We start from the raw sequence: 12522 nt of genomic DNA, 5'->3' as shown, positions 1-12522 counted from the left end.
TTTCTGCTGCTGCTCTTAGCCACACTGTATGTGTTTTGCCGACACATACACAAAGATACATAGTGAAAACCAAAGAAGCAGCAGGGCTGTGTCCTCACATGTAAAATTTGGGGATGGGGTAAGGAATAAATTAGGAGTTTGGGATTAGATACAAATTACTACACATAAAATAGATAAACGACAAGGTCCTACAGTACAGCACAGGAAACTATATTCAATATCTTGGAATAACCTATAATGAAAAATACTACATGTGTATATGTATACACATATGGCTGAATCACTATGCTGTACACCAGAAACTAACACAACATTGTAAATCAACTGTACTTCAATTTAAAAAAAAAAAATAAAACCTAGGGATTGGTCCAAATAGCCTCCTGCCGACAGCACAGTGGTGAATTCTGCATCAAGCATACCTAGGGGAGACCTGGCTCTCATGCTGACTGGTTGAGGAACTTGAGTGGGTCGCAATCTCCCCACAAACATACCCTCACAGAGTTACCGAATGGATTAAATGTAAAATGTTTATCCAGGGCCTAGCATAGAGTAAGCACTCAGTAAGATTAGCTAAGATCTGTCCAGGAGGACCAGTGAGTGAACTTAATTCATCAGGGGCTTACCTGGATAGAGCCCGGGTCTTCTTCCCAAACTGATGACAGGTAACTGACCTTCTCCGGGTGGGGGTGGGGGGATCCTACCTGCTGCTAAGGCCCCGTCAAGTGGTCAGCATCCCCAGGGCTCGCTCTCATGTCTCATCCTCTTCCTCTCCCCACACCCAACCCATGGCCACCCCAGACAGCAAACAGACTGTCCCTGGGGACCAGCTGGAGAGCCTTCTGCCCAGTGTCTCTCCCTTCCCACCTCTTTTCTTAGCCCCTCAGGAATTATCTGCAGTACTCACTTCTCTCACCTCATTATTCACGACTCCAGGAACGCCACCTCAAAACACCACCGCCACGCAGACACCCACACATCTTCCTTCCTTCACTTCTCTTGTCAACCCTTGTCCACTTACCTAAAGAAAATTCCTTTAATGTTTCTTCCCCCTGTTCACTCAGAGAGCCAATCCAAGTAGGTATGTTTTGAAAGGATTTAATGACACAGTGGTATCAAAGAAAGATGTGCATTTGGTAATATAACAGAGCTTTTTAAAAGTGCCTAAACCCATAAGGGTTCCTAAAAACTCTCAGAGAATTCTTGTTTCGATGTCTCATCTTATTTTTTTTTCATGGAAGTACTGGGGATTGAACCCAAGACCTCAGGCATGCTAAGCATGAGCTCTACCACTGAGCTATACCCCTTCCCCCTTCAAAGTCTCATTTCCTAAACATGCTCATGCTCTTCTTTAAGTACAAGTTGCCATGATGAAATCAAAGAAGTCTTTACTCAAATGTGTAAGTAATGCCTCTTTTCTGTTTTTCATGCATCAGTTCAGTCCTGCATCAATTCGGTCCTATCAGCTAAGTGGGCATCCATGAGACAGCCTAGACAATAAACACTATGTTTATATTATTTATAACATTATTTCTATAGGAAACAGCCAATCTACAGTAACAGCCTGTTTTTAAGTAGAAGTCTACCTGATCAATCTATATAAAGGAGGTTGTACTATTGATATGTGGGCACTAAGGAGGGTTGCTGGGATGTCCGATGGTAAAAATGTGTCTGAGTACATTTCCACTTCAGTGAGAATATTGGTCAGGATCACAAGGAAGAAAATATGTGAATAATTTAGGAGCCAAGTGGCAGAGGGTCTTAAACATATGATGACCAGTTTGGACTTGATGTCCTAAAGAAACCTCAGGATTGTGAGCCTGTACATTTTAATCCTTTTTTTTTTTTTAACTGAAGTATAGTTGATTTACAATGTGTTAGTTGCAGGTGTACAGCAAAGTGATTCAATTATATATTTTTCAGATTCTTTTTCATTGTAGGTTATTACAAGCTATCGAATATAGTTCCCTATGCTATATAATGGCTCCTTGTTGTTTATCTGTTTTATATACAGTAGTATCTGTTAATCCCAAACTCTTCATTTACCCCATCCCTCCTTCCCCTTTGGTAACCTTAAGTTTGTTTTCTACGTCTATGAGTCTGTGTCTGTTTTGTAAATAAGTTCATTTGTACCATTTTTTTAAATTCACATATAAGTGATACCATATGATATTTGTCTTTCTCCGACATACTTCACCTAGTATGATAATCTCCTGTACATTTAATTTTTTGTGTGAAGCTTCAGGAAGAAGCCCCTTAACACGATGGTAGAGTCTAGAGGCAGGGAGGTCGGTGAGTGGAAAGTGGAGAGAAAGTGTTAGCATCAAGCAACAGAGATGAGGAAACATTAAGTTGTACCTGGCACCAAACTAGTCCAGGAGGCGGGGGAGTGGGGAGTAGAAAAAGAGGAAAATAAACAACATAAAATAGCAACTCTGAAGCTGTTAAGACCACAGTATCTAAAAGCTAAATATTATTGATAAATATGAGAAATTTGCGCCAAGTGAAGACAGAGAGAAAACGCATTTAAGATTAGTGGCAGAAGTTTCCCTGATATCAAGGGAAAGAAGTCAAACTGAAGGAACAAGGTTTCTCTACTCCCATATTGGGGTATAAAAGCCCCGAGGCTGGGTGTTTCTGAAAAGTATTTATCTGGGAACCAGAGAACTCAAAAGGCCCACATAATAAAATCTTGGCTGTAAAATGGCAAGAATTCCTCAGCTAAGAGGGATTTTTCCATACTGAAGCATGAGTGTTTGCAGTCACGTTGTAATTTAACACCCCACCTGCTTTCAGAGATGCCATCCACTCTCATTCTCACCAGGAGGGCTAACTGTCAGCTCTTTTTTCAGGAATCTGAATTTTGTTCAGTGAAAAGAAGCGATCTGCCCAAGGACCCAGAGAAGCCAGTGATGGAGCAAAAAAAAAAAAAAAAAAAAACAGAACACAAGTTCTCAACTCCCACTCTTTTAGGCAGCAATCCTGTTCCTTAATCTTGGCAGAAGGGTACAGCTCACTATTCCAAAGCCTGAAGTGTGCGTACACATAACTTCTGTAAGATGCTTCTTCTCAGCAATTTCCAGTATCTTTTCAAAAGTACTTTATCTTCCTCTTTGATGAGTATAACAAATGAATTCCAACACTTTCCCTTTAAATTCTTTTCTGCTCCTCACTGCTGATATTTAGCACTAAATGGGCTATAAGCAAATACTCCCATGCACCAGAGGACTTTTTAACACAGCACTCTCAGCATTGAGCTAATTATCCTCCAGTACCATCACCATCATCACTCCTGCCTACTAACCAAACTGAAATTTTTCTCTACCGAGCTTCCCCAAAGTTTTGTCACAGCTGTATTACAGTAAGCAGTAGTTACAGGTGCTCAGAAAGCACTTAACAAGTATTATATCATTTAATTTTCATAACAACTTTTTGAGGCTGGTATTTCTGTTATCCTCATTGAACACAAAACACAACCAAAGCCCAGAAAGATCAAGAAACCTGCCCAAAATCACACAGCTAGTAAGTGTGTGATATATAAAGAGAATTTTTTAGGGGGAAGGGTATAGCTCAGTGGTAGAGCGCATGCTTAGCATGCATGAGGTCCTGGGTTCAATCCCCAGTACCTCCATTAAATTAAATTTAATAATTAATTAATTAATTAATTAATACAAAACTAATTACCCCCTCCTACAAAAAAAAGAATTTTTTAAAGTTACATATAATGTAGATATTCCCTAAGAAGGAAATCAACTCGATGTTTACCTAACTTGTATATTCCTTAAAAGATTTACTGAAGAAGACAAACCAAACCAGTTTACCTCGATATAAGAGGGGAAAGCCAGCAGTTATAAAGATAAGGTCTGAGTAAAATTGAAATAGTTCTAAATTTAGGAAACCCCAAAGTAATAAAAGTAAAAGGACCACGTGCCCACTGCTATGACAATGGCTTTGAAGAAAAGAAAACAAAATAGAGCCATATTCTAGCACATTTGGAAAAAATGTTAGGAGACTTTTGCTCTTTTCCAGGTCCAGTTTGCTGAAACAGAAACCCATTTTGCAGAAATTACATGACTTTCACCAGGAAAACTGGGTCCAGATTCATCGTGTCCTCTCACAGTACAGTGTTCTCCAAACCCTGCTTAAGAGTCTTACAGAGTCTTATTCTTCTACCCATGTGATACCAAGGAGAAACACCTTTCCAAACCCAGAAAGGCTTCCCCAGTGCATTGGAATGACCAGCTAGATTGGAGAGGTCCACTGGACTGGGCAAAAGTCTAATTACAGAATATTTTAAAATACTTATCACTATTTTCAAATATGCACCAAAATATTATGTATCAGTTATGTACTGCTGTGTAATAAGCCATCCCAACACACGAGATGGCTTAAAACAACAAAGATCTACTCTTCCTCATGATTCTGTGGGATGGCAATCTGGGCAGTTCTTCTGCTGATCTCACCTGGCATCACTCATATAACTAAGTCACCGCATGGCTCAAGGAAGCTGGAGGGGACGTGACCTCACTCACATGTCTGGCATTTGGTGCCAGCTATCAGCCTGGTGCTTTACTTCTCCATGTGGGCTTTCGTCCCCTAGTAGGCAGGACCCTTCATAGCATGGTGGCCTCCGGATCTTAAAAGAACAGGGGCAAGAAGTACAAGGTCTCTTAAGGACGAGGTTTCAGAATTCACAGAACACTTTATTGGTCAGGGGCCCAGCCCAGATTCAAGGAGGGGAAAACAGCTTCCATCTCTTTATGGGAAGAGAAACAACGGCACCTTAAAAAGGGGCGAGGACATGACTTACCACGCCAGTATGTTAGAGTTCCTGATAAAACCTGGAAAGTTAGTGGAAAAACTACACTTCACAATAGATGCTTATTACATAAAATGTCACTAAGGTTGAGAGAGAGATATATTTTAAAGAATTAGATTCCCAAGTCAAAATTTCAAAATCAGTACTGTCATCTGGTCTAATCTCCAACCAGTTTGGGAATTCCTTTTACAATAACCTACCTGGCCATTTCCAATGGTACTGCAAGGCAAGGAAACTGTTTCTAAGAAGCTCTGATTGTTATCTTTTTTTAAGTCAAAATCTGTCCTTCTATTTCTTAAAAAAAAAACTCTGCTGTTAGTCCTACTGCACTTGCTAGGAACCAAAAGCACAGAGACAGGAGAGTATGATAGTTTAGAGGATGGCTCTGGAGTCAGAATGCCAAAGTTTGAATCCCAGCTTTGCTACATTCCAGCTGTGTGGCCTAGGACAAGCTGCATAACCTCTCTGTGCCTCAATCGCTTTATCTATAAAATAGGGATCATGACAACCCTCAGGGAGTTGCTGTGAGGATTAAATGAGTTTACAAAGAGATAAAAGAGTATCATGGCATAGTAAACTCTAAAATGCTTGCTTTTTCTTGTTGTGTCTGATATTATTGCTATTATCATTAAGTATACTGAAAGGCTTCATTATTCCTGCCAGTCATACTCTTTCAAATATTTAAACACAATTAACCCCACTTGCTCCATCCCAAGCCCTCTTCCAGGACAAACCCCCATGATTACCTCAATCACTTCTTCAATGGCTTGGTTCCCAAACCCTTTACCATTCTGCCAGCTGTCTCATTACAGTATAGGTACCTAGAGCTGAACCCAGAATTCCAGATGTGGCAGAGCAGGAGGAGGGCAAGACCATCATTTCTCTTCTTCCAAAACTATACTTCAAATAATGAAATCTTACTCATTCCTTTATTCAACAAAAATCAATGAGCTTCTCCTGAGAATCAGGAACTGTGCTATTTGGGAAGACAAAATAAAAAGACTCCATCTGTTGGGGGAGGCTATGGCTCAGTGGTAGAGTGCCTGCTTAGCATGCACAAGGTCTTAGGTTCAATCCCCAGTACCTCCATCAAAAATAAATAAATAAAAATAAATAAACTTAATTACCTCCCCCCATTAAATAACAAAAAAAAAAAATTTTCAAAGATTCCATCTGTAGGATTCCCCCAAAGATGGCTCCCCCAAAAAACTGTCCAAAGCCTAATCCTTGAACATGTAAATAAGTTACCTTATATGACAAAGGAACTCTGCAGAGGTGATTGAGTTAAAGATCTTGAGATGGGGACTTTATCCCTAATTATCCATGCAGACCTGATGTCATCACAAGGGTCTTTCTGAGAGAAGAAGGAAGGTCAGAGACAGAGAGGAGATATGATGATGGAAGCAGAGGTTAGAGTGATATGCTTTGAAGACGGAGGAAGGGGCCAAGAACAAAGGAGTGCAGGAGGCAGAGAACAGCAACAACAAAGAAAGAGCCCCCGCCACTCCACGCCTCCAGAGGGAATGCAGCCCTGCCGGTCCCCTTCGGATATCTGACCTCCAGAACTGTAAGATAATAAATTTGTGCCATTTAAGCCACTAAGTTTGCAGTAATTTTTTTCAGAAGCAATGGGAAACTAATATGCCACTCCTGCCCTCAGTTAGCTCATGGCCTACTGGGAGGCAAGTACCTAACTAAATGGATTTATATAAAACCTCAGAATATTTCAATCTAATTAAACTTTAAAGACTTAAACTGCAAGAAAATTAAATCTGAAAACAAAATTTTGTATTTGGTTCTTGATTGAGCATTTTTTGGCTTCCAACTCACACTTGATATCAATCTTAGTATCAAACGTAACTCCAAGTCTTTTCAGATGAACTGCCCTTAAGCCACATCTCTGCTGTTGAAGACTGGCCAAAAAAAGAAGTCAGATCTACAAGCCCCTAATTCAAAACAGCTACTGACGTGATAGTGTATTCTTCCCTCGGAAAATTCTCAACCTATTTTAAGCCTTTTCTTCTATCACCAAGAATCATGGTCACCACATCACGCACTCCCCAGATCAGGGACATCTGAATGCATCCATTTTTAAATAATATTTTAAGTAAACTGCGTATTAAAGTATGCTTCAATAAAGAAAAAAAAAATTAAGGTTTTCCAAAGGCAGACTCACCCCAGGAATTACTACTCGGATGAAAAATGAATGCCCCTTCTGTCCTTCCCTTATAACTCCACTAAAGGTGACCACTAACCTAATTTCTAGCACCCCAGTTTAGTTTTGCCCATTTTTGAACTTAAAAAAAAAAAAAAAAAAAAAGGAGTCACATAGCACTTACTCCGCTGTGTCGACCTTCTTTTTGCTCAGCTTTACGTGTGTGAGGCTCACCCTGTTGTGTGAGAAGCATCATTGGTTGATTCCCATTACTGTGGAGTATTGCATTCCACTGTGTAAACAATTTATTTGTGCCTTTGTCCATTTTACTATTGATGAACACGAAGGCTGTTTCCCACTTGGGGTTATTAGGAATAACACTCTGCATATTCTTTTATATGTCTTTTGGTACAAACATACACACACCTTACTGTTTAGTGTTTATGAATGGAGTAGCTGGATCATAGGGGATGTGTGTGTCTAGCTTTTGTAAATGAGACTGCAAAACAATTTCCAAAACAGTTACACTAATTTTCACACCTGTAAGCAATTTATGAGAGTTCCCAGTTTGTCCATACCCTGACCAGTACTTAGTATTAACAGTTTTTGTTTTGGTTTGGGTTTTTTAGGCGCACTGGTGAGTACAGAGTGATATCCTATTGTAGTTTTAATCTGCATTTCCCTAATTATTAATGAGGTTGACTACTTTTTCATACATTTTTTGGGAACTGGGAACACTCTTTTGTAAAGTGACCTGCCCATTTTTCTACTGGCTGTCTATCGTTTTCTTAATGATTTGTAAAAGCTGTTTCTACATTCTGAGTATGAGTCCTTTACTGGATATAAGTATTACAAATACCTTCGCCCAATCTGTAGTGCGCCTTTTCACTCTCTTTATGGAATCCTTAGATGAAGAGAAGTTCTTAACAATATTTTCCTTTATAATTAGTGCTTTTTGTGTCCTATTCAATAAACCTTTGACTGCACTTAGGTCGTAAAGGTGTTTTACTTTACTTTCTTCCAGAAGCTTTCTTGTTTCAGATTTTACATTTAGACGTATGATGTATCTTGATTAATTTTTGCATAAGAAGTAAGGTGGATGATCAAAATTCATTTCGTCCATATGGATATCCAATTGGCCCAGCATCATTTACTGAAAAAGCTCTCCTTTCTCCAGAGCACAGAAGTGTCATTTCTATCATAAATCAAGAGACCCCAGAGGTGTGAGTCTGTTTATGGATTCTCTACTCAGTTCCATCCTCCACTGTGCCAATCTCACGCTGACATACTACACGCTGATCTAGTATCTCAAGTTGTCCAATTTTGCTCTTTTAGACTACCTAGAATTTCCAAATAAATTTTTTTATTGAACTATTGTTGATTTACAATGTTGTGTTAGTTTCTCGTATTCAGCACAGGGATTCAGTTATACATTTATATATACTCTTTCATATTCTTTTTCATTATAGGTTATTACAAGATATTGAATATAGTTCCCTGTGCTATACAGTAGGACCTTATTGTTTATCTATCTTATATACAGTAGTTTGTATCTACAAACCCCAAATTCCTAATTTATCCCCTCCTCTTTCCCCTCAAATGAATTTTAAAATTGGCTTATTAACTATTTTTGAAAAGTCTGCTGGGATTTTTATTGCATTATACTGAATCTACAGATTTATCTGTGGAGCAATAGCTCACCCACCATTACTTAAAATCTTTAAATTCCCTCAGTAATATTTTGGCTTGCAAAGAATTTTTATCATGAATGGGTGTTGAATTTTATCAAATAATTTTTCTCTTTTATTCTCTGTATGTGGTTAAATTACATTTATTGATTTTCTAACATTAGACAGTTTTTATTCCTGGAATAAATTCAACTTGGTCATGGTTTAGTATCCCATAATATAGATATAAATAGTTAAACTTAATTTACCAATACATCATTTTAAGACTTTTGCAGCTTTCTGTGAGAGTTTAGCCTATATTTTCTTGTGATGTCCTTATCATAATCTTATAGTTACAAGGTTATGAGGGCCTCATAAAAGTAGCCATGGAGTGTTCCTCCTTTTCATTTTTTTTAATGTTTGTAATATTGCACTAGTGAAGCCATCTGGCCTGGAAATTTTGCTACAGAAAGGTTTTTAACCACAAATTTAATTTCTTTCACAGTCATGGAATTATTCAGATTTTCTAGTTCTTTTGTTTTATGAGGAATTTTATTCAAAAAACTTGTCCATTTCATCTGAATTTTTTAGTGTATTACCATAAAATTGCTGATAATTACATCTTAAGACTTTCAAAATGTCTGTAGGATATGTACTGATAGCTTCTTTTTCTTCCCTGACACTGGTAATACCATATACCATTATGTTCATTTTCACTTTAAAAAAAGGGGGGGGGGGAAGGAAGGGAAGAAGCTTATGCACTATATGACCCAAATCCACTATCATAGGAATATTCTCCAGCAGAATCACCCACAGAAGGAGCAGCCCAAGTATAGTATGGAAGCAATCCAGCAACTCTCTCCCAACAGCTTTTACCACCAGAAATAACTGTAAACCTGAGGAAAGGTAGACACTAACCAAAGGAGAAGGAAACAGGCACTAGTGATGCTGAAAAGTGGCCAGAAAGAACTTGGAAGATAAAAACCACCACTAAGCAGCATTTGTAATCTAGAATACCGCACCCTTCACCCACAAGGTAGAATTTAGAGGCCATGAACTTAATTTTTTTTCTCATACATCTTTATTTTCATGAAACTCTAAATGAAATTAGGGATTTCATTTAATTATAAATGTGGACAACAAACCATACTGGTTAGAGCATTTCTGGTGACTTTGTCACCAACCAGAGTCACAGATTGTCAGTACTGCAAAATAGCATTTACATGGGCATCACTACTTTGAAATTTGAGACTTATTTGATACAGCACTGAATTTTGTAATTTAATGCATAATAAAGAAACGTAAAGTACTATCACAAATTTGTAGGGGGGGTGCACTATTTTGATACCTTTATTTCAATATAATTTGTAACCCTATGCATTTTTAAGTACCTTTTAAAAATTGGCTTCCCCAGACTCCAAAGAAGTCCGTGGCACCAAAAAAAAAAAAAAAAAAAGGGCAAAGAACCCTTACAAGGAATCAGGGATCTTACTCAAGCCAGGGAACTCCATGCAACAATTAAGAAGCATGTCCCCTTGGTCAGGCCCTGCACTGGAAGCAGGAGCCACACAGATGAGTAAGGCCCACCCTCATTAGCTCCAATCTTACCTACAGAATTCCCACCAACATTTAGCCACGCATGAAAATGTCTGCTGTCTCTACAGACTTGGCCTTCACCCTAAGTTAATCTATATAACCTACTTCCCAAAGAGGGAGCAAAGTAAACAGCAGATAAAGCATTGGCTTTGACTCAGAGAGAAGTGCAAAACCCAACCCCAACATTTACTCCTTTGTGGCTGTTGGCATCTCCTTAAGCCTTTCTTTCTTCAGCTGTGAAAAGGGCTTCCACTACCTGTCCTTCCCTGTTACTGTAAGGTTCAGAAATAATGGATTTAAAACACCTGACAAGCACATCCTCCTCATCACTATGAGGTGCATCTTTCAGGTCAGAACTGACAGTTCTTACCCAATGCTTAATCACAGTCAGGTGCCGCCACTAAGGGGGGAGAAAAATTACAGGAAAGATGGAACATGAAGAATGGAAGGGGAAAAAATCATATTTATTCTGCAAATACCAGTATAAAACCCACCTACCTCCTCCTCAGGAAAGCCTGCCCTCGCCTCTCCGTGCGTTCCCAGAGAACTTACCACTTGGTAAACGCCTAGCTTTGCAAATGAATGAATGAGAAATATAAATCAGAAAGGGTCAGAAACAATGAGTCTCATCCCCATATAATGCAAACCACCGAGGATGCCAACTCGCTAGCCTGGCTGCCCTGATCCAAGAGCCACAAAACCATACAGCTGCACATTTCTTAACACCAGTGCCATCCTGATAACCTCTCCCGCCCACTCTGGCAGGGATTGCGGGGAGGAGGGCCCATCCACAGAAAGATACCGCCAAAAGGCTAGATGTAGAAAAAAGAAGGAAAACTGAGTCTGCAGAGTAGAAAGCAAAAGAAGTCTCTGACCGCGGGGGTCACTGGAGCCCCAACAGTCAGCACGCGCACTTCTAAGACTGCCAAGGGGACCAGCGTCCTCAATTCCCCGCAACAGGGCCAGAAACGGGACGAAGCCGGGGAGAGGGGACGCGGACAGGGGCGGGCGTGGACTCGGCCGGCCGGCGGGAGCCCAGCCTTGGCCCAGGACCGGGGACGCGGGCGCTGGGCCCCCGCCGCCTCTATCTCCACCGCGGGGCCGGGCGCTTCCTCGCTCCGCCCTGGGGCGCGCACGCAGGCCAACTGGAATGGGAAACGGAAAGACTGTTCTGCGTTTCTTTTTTTTTTCCACCGAGTAAACGGAAGCAAAAAGTCAACACCTAACTTCCCGAGGACCCGCGACGGTCACCAAGCTACCAACCTCTGGGCTGTCCCGGGTGGCAGCGGCGGCGGCGATGTTCACGCGCACCCCGAGTTCCCAACAATCCTCTCCGCACCTCGGAGTCCCGGCGGCGGCGGCGGCGGCAGCGGCGGCGGGTTCCCCGCGAAGCCGCCCTCCTCCCCCTGGAGCAGCGGTTGGAGGACCAGCCCGGCGGGGTCTTCAGAGCACGCCCCCGCCGCCGTGCCCGCGCGCGCGCCGCTCCAGGCCGCCGGGCTCGCGGACAGGCGGCGCCCCGGGAGTGGAGGCGAGCAGGCCGCGCGGCTGGAGGGGGCCGGCGGGAGGGCCGCCCGCCTCTCCGCACCCGGAGTGCCCGGCGCCGGCCCGCGGGGCCCCAGCCCCCGCTCACCCGTGGGCTCCGGTGCCTGCGCCCAACAGCGCGGGGACAACACCCGTTTGTGAATTGCAGGCCTCGGGCTGCCGGCCGGTTTGGGAGCGGAAGTCACCTGAAATCCAACCTCAGTGTTCCCCACGTACGTTTTGTAGGCGAAAGAAGGTAGCTTGGGGGGCGGGGGGAAGAGGGCGTGCTTTGCCGCTCGGGCGGCTTCAGGAGCTGGCGGTGTGAACTTAGCCCCGGGAGCCTCCCTATCCCCTTTGCAAAACGGAAATAAACTTCCCTGCTTTCCTGGAGAATTAGAGTGAAGACCAAAGGGGTTGAAGTTTATGAACTGGAAAGCAACTTACAAAGATGATCGATGCTTTTGAACGGGTTGTCATAGAGTGGAAGATCTGAAGCTACTTCAACGGATGTAACTTGGTCAGTGACTTAATGCCAAGTGTTACACAGAGGCCTCCAACGCCAAGCCTGCCTGAATTCCACGGGCTCATTTGAGCTGGAGAATCACCTGGGCTCTTGTTAAAACCACTTGCATCTGAATCCGTCTTCAAACCAAAAGAATCAGACTCTCCCAGGGGCAAGGTGTCTCAGGTGGTTCTATGATCAGATAAATGTGAATAACTGCGTTAGGCTGCAGGAAAACACACAGGCTGTGCTCTAAGTTTATTCT

At 41.8% G+C, this 12522-nt stretch overlaps 1 protein-coding gene across 15 annotated transcripts in view; it reads right to left on the bottom strand.

Annotated features, from left to right (window-relative positions):
- The window catches only part of HHAT (hedgehog acyltransferase), a 282686-nt gene extending 270687 nt beyond the window's left edge, over positions 1-11999 (bottom strand). For 14 of the 15 annotated variants that reach the window (XR_004314459.1, XR_004314461.1, XR_004314463.1 and 11 more), the window contains exon 1: positions 11865-11999. The gene's annotated coding sequence lies outside the window, so the exon portion shown is untranslated. Of the gene's footprint in view, positions 1-11497; positions 11646-11864 lie in introns of those variants that run through there. The other variant, XM_032466402.1, reaches the window with a different exon arrangement.
- Positions 12000-12522: the final 523 nt, after the last annotated feature.

This window comes from Camelus ferus, chromosome 23 (genome assembly GCF_009834535.1).
Source record: "Camelus ferus isolate YT-003-E chromosome 23, BCGSAC_Cfer_1.0, whole genome shotgun sequence".
Classification (NCBI taxonomy): Eukaryota; Metazoa; Chordata; class Mammalia; order Artiodactyla; family Camelidae; genus Camelus; species Camelus ferus.
This window is presented reverse-complemented; position numbering and strand designations above follow the sequence as displayed.